Source organism: Clupea harengus, chromosome 10, assembly GCF_900700415.2.
Source record: "Clupea harengus chromosome 10, Ch_v2.0.2, whole genome shotgun sequence".
Taxonomy (NCBI): domain Eukaryota; kingdom Metazoa; phylum Chordata; class Actinopteri; order Clupeiformes; family Clupeidae; genus Clupea; species Clupea harengus.
The window spans coordinates 10,991,010-10,996,009 of NC_045161.1; the positions used below are offsets into that span (position 1 = coordinate 10,991,010).

Consider the following 5,000-nt stretch of genomic DNA (forward strand, 5'->3'; position numbering starts at 1 on the left):
CATGAATACCTCCAGTGTTTTGCAGGCCCTATCGTCTGTAGTGCTGTATATCAGACCAGACCAGACCAGAGCAGCCCAGAGTAAATCCAGGCTCAGTCTAAATCCTCAGCAATCCGCCCCTCTACAGGCCCTCCATTCTCAAACTCCCCATCAGCTCCCAAAGTGGGCAATAAACAGAGCTACAAGCCGCCGTGTGAGAGAGGTCACACTCTCATTGGCATCTGACACCTTCCTAGCTCTGCGCTTCAAGACAAGGTCTTATAGGTCAGCTTGAAGGGAAAAGCTGAGATACTACAGCACACACACCCTGAACTACTGTGCCAGACTGGGCAGGGAAGGCGGCTACACATTCTACCTCTAAACACAGGACCGTAGCCCTGCCACTGCCTTGCACCAGTGATAGCAAAGAGATAGAGGAGGTGAAGCTTGCTGCTTGCTACCCGAACGGCAGTTGTCTAAAATGTATGACTATGACTCATGGCATTTCAAATGTGAGAGAGTCTGTAAAGGTGCCTGATGAAGCCAGTGATTCGGAAAGCAGGCAGCATACTTGGGTCCAGTTTGGACACATTACAGGACAGAGCTCATGACTCAGGTGCAATGCCTTTCAGAAAACCCTGCGATAAAGGGTTTGGAAATCATTATCAAATCAGTGATTGTTCTGCTGCCAGCATCACCTCCATCAGGCTCTGTCAGCCTCGTTACTCGTGTCCGGATCACAGGAAGGCCGAGAGGGCACCCTGCCACTCTCTCAGCCGAAACAGAGTCCATCTGGAACAGTCCGGCTTGTTCCATCTCTCTCTCTCTCTGTCTCTCTCGATATCTCTCTCCCTCTCTATGATGATGTTCTCATCCCTCTGTTCTCATCAGCTGTTCTTGGCCCCTTCCACGTGCGGAGGAGCGGGAAGACCTTAGCGCTCAGGTATGCCCTTATGTCATTCCCGTGTGAGTTCGGCACGAGGACATCGTGTTTCTCCTGCGGCGTTACTCTTTTACGAGCCGGGAGTGCGGCCGCTCGAGCCCTGACGTCATGCTGCAGTGTTCTCCAGGCCTCGGCGATGGCAGCGCAGATGCTTATTTCTTTTCTCAGGGGCCAAAGCCGGTAGCTGCCGGTCTCTTCCTCTTTGCTCGGCTCTCTAACGAGTTGCTAACTCAGGCGAGGGATCTGTGCCACTCAGAGGAGGAGGAGGAAGAGGAGGGGGAGGAGGGGGGAGGAGGAGGAGGAGCGGATGACCTCAGATGGCACAGCTGCAGCGCTGTTAGCACGAGACACTGACACACACACGCATCCGTTTACACACACACACACACACTCAGTCAGCAGACAAACATGCACATATACACTACATACTCAGACATACACAGACAAACACATACATACACACACAAACACATACATACACACTCTAAACATACAAATACAGACTCACATACACATACACATACATATGCACACACACACACACACACACACACACACACACACACACACACACACACACACACACACACACACACACACACACACACACACACACACACTCACTTGCTGTTCATCATACATTATCTAAGCTCCTGAAAGCAAGAGGCCACTCCAGCTCAAAGCCTCCTTCACATGAGAACGGTTTCACTGGCAGAGGGTTTGCATGACCGCAGTGTTGGAAATGTGAAGGCTCTTTCAAAACAAAGTCATGTCATAATTAGCCTTTTCCTAACAAACTATTCTTATAGCTACCTCCTCACAAAAACACTTACAAAAGCTGGGTTGTGCATCTGAGACTGCAGGTTTTCAACACACACACACACACACACACACACACACAATTAACACACACACACATATACACACACACACACACACACACGCACACACACAATTAACACACACACACACATACTGACACACACGCACACACACTCACACACACACAATTAGCACACATAAACACATGGACACACACACACAAAGTGCCCCAGTGCTTAAATGCTCCTCACCACGATTACATGAACTTTGTGTAAATGCCAGGTTTAAAGTACAGTACATCAGCCCATTTAGCTCTTAACAGAAAAGTGTTTCAATCTCCATTCCTTTCTGTCCTAGGTTATGACCCAGGCCCTGCTTAGAAAACTCTTCTCTGTGCTTTGAACGTGCAGTCCGGTGGGGCGACTTGAAAGCTAAGGAGAAGCCAGGAAGTCCAAAAGTGTCGAGAGGCTACAAATTAGTTTGAACTGAAAATTACAGGGACCAGCCAGGCACCAAACAGCAGAGCATGGGTCTCCCTCTGAACTTCTACACACATCTCTCTCTCTCTCTCTCTTTCTCTTTTCTTTTCTCTCTCTATCTGTCCCTGTCCCTACCACTCTCTGTTCCCCTCTTCCTTGAGTCTAGCGTCAGTCCAGTTGTCCCCACAGTCTGATTCAGTTGAGCATTGTGCGTCTGGGCTGTTTATAAAATCAGAGGCCTGTGTCCATGCCGGCTCCCCTATGGAGGATATAAAAACCAGCACATGAACAGACATGTGTTTGCAATAACATGGACTGGCCCCTCGAGCATCATGCACACGTGAACAAACACACACAAACATTCTCGCACACTCACTCTCTCTCTCTCACACACACACACATACACATACAAACACACATAATGTATGAAGTACTTGTAGGATGGGATCTCGATCACAGTACACACTACAGCAACGGGCAGCAGGTCCTGTATACAAAACATGCTTAAATCCTGGGATGAATGACAACAAAAAGCTCATTACGTTTGTTTGCATTGGTGGCCAATCAGATTTCTTCAGTGAGAGTTTGAGGCCGATTTGATACAATCTGACTTCTTTGAGACAGAGGCACATATGTTTCCTCTACAAAAGGAACAAAATTGGGCTAATTGACCCTTGCCTTGAAATGTGTTTGCATAGTGACTAATTTGACTTCATGTCCTCCTTTCTCTGGTGAAAATGCTGTACTGTGCAAACAAACGCCTTGACAAGGAAAAAAATCTATAGTGTCTAACAACCTCCGGAAAAATCTTTTTTCTTCCAAACACTCGCTGTGTTTTTGGCAGCTCAAGGCAGGCCCTTGAAGTGAAGTGGAGAGAGAGAAGAAATGTCTGCCTGATCAAAAGGGTCCGTTTAAAAACTAACAAGGAAATGTGTTTGGCTTCGGCCAGTGGAACGTCAGAATGAGGTTCTCAAGCGAAACTTTTCATGAATGGAAAAGCTGACACAGAAACGGGATAAGTCTATCTGCGCGTGTGTGTGTGTCTGTGTGTGTGTGTGTGTGTGTGTGTATGTGTGTGTGTGTGTGTGCCTGTGTGCATTTGTGCCCTGATTAGAGCTTTTACCTTGGCTAGCTTGAGTCTGGCTGCGTTGACCTCTCTTAATGGCAGCAGTGTGGAGTGAGCAGGATCAGTGGTCCAGAACACACACAGGAACTGATTGTGGGTCATGCTTTAACTGGCTTCCTTTAATCTAATTACCATTACAACACAACGGTTATACTGATCCTTAATCAGTGCTACTTTTGGGAGTATGGCCCAATCAATATGGCACCTCAGCCGAGGCTCTCACATGAGGTACTCACAAGGAGTTTGGAAGGAGATCACATATCGCAGATACACAACTAGAACTCAACCACAACACAGCCAAGCAACTTTCTAAACCACAGCACAACCACCACAGTTTAACCAGACCTCAACCGCTTCTCAACCACATCTAAACAAACCCTTACACACAGCGTGACAACATCTCCTCCATAACGCATGCTTGGCGAACCATCCGATTGATACAAACAATGCCTTCTAATAAGGAAACACTGTGCCATCTATCTTTATTTCATTTGTGACATTCGGATCATCACATCAGAGTCAGAGGGTGCATAGAGTTTTCAGAAAACTCACATCATATGAGACACACAAGCAAATTACAACAGCAGGGTAACGAACAGTGGAGACGTTGGGAACAACAACGGAGAGAAGGAGGTGAATATAAGGGCCTTAGGGCGAGCAGTATTAGAGGAGGTGAATATAAGGGCCTTAGGGCGAGCAGGAGTAGAGAAGGAGGTGAATATAAGGGCCTTAGGGCGAGCAGCATTAGAGGAGGTGAATATAAGGGCCTTAGGGCGAGCAGTATTAGAGGAGGTGAATATAAGGGCCTTAGGGCGAGCAGGAGTAGAGAAGGAGGTGAATATAAGGGCCTTAGGGCGAGCAGTATTAGAGGAGGTGAATATAAGGGCCTTAGGGCGAGCAGGAGTAGAGAAGGAGGTGAATATAAGGGCCTTAGGGCGAGCAGGAGGAGAGAAGGAGGTGAATATAAGGGCCTTAGGGCGAGCAGCATTAGAGAAGGAGGTGAATATAAGGGCCTTAGGGCGAGCAGGAGTAGAGAAGGAGGTGAATATAAGGGCCTTAGGGCGAGCAGTAGTAGAGAAGGAGGTGAATATAAGGGCCTTAGGGCGAGCAGTAGTAGAGAAGGGGAGGTGGGTGTGGAGAAGGAGAGATGAGCGCATGTAGCAAATAATGGCAGGGAGTCTGTAACACTTTTGAGTTGGCAACAGATGGATAACACAGGAAATGGTTTTAGTGCTTGGTGAATTGGTGATGAATGCTGGGGAATAAACAGGAACACATGCACACGCGCTCAGCACACGGGAATGTACCTTTATCACTCCAAACACAAACAGTAAACACACAAACACACACACACACACACACACACACACACACATACTTATTCACCATAATGGCCAAATGCTTATCTTTTTAAGACATCCGACAGATGTGGAGGGGGTGAAACACAAAGAGAGAAAGAGAGAGAGAGAGGGAGGAGGTCTTTGATGTGTGGCATAAGTGCACAACAGACGAATCAATAAGTGCTCTTGTGTTTATTTGCACCGCTGATGTTTTGTTGCGGTGGTTTATTGCGCCTCTGACGTCATGTCCAAGACTAACGAGTCGTTCAGCTCCATTGATCACGCAAGGCTTTAAACACCGGTAGTCCCGA

General features: G+C 47.5%; 1 protein-coding gene across 1 annotated transcript in view; it reads right to left on the reverse strand.

The window, feature by feature from the left end:
• Nucleotides 1-5,000, reverse strand: part of hmcn1 (hemicentin 1) — a 99,546-nt gene that overhangs the window by 75,658 nt on the left and 18,888 nt on the right.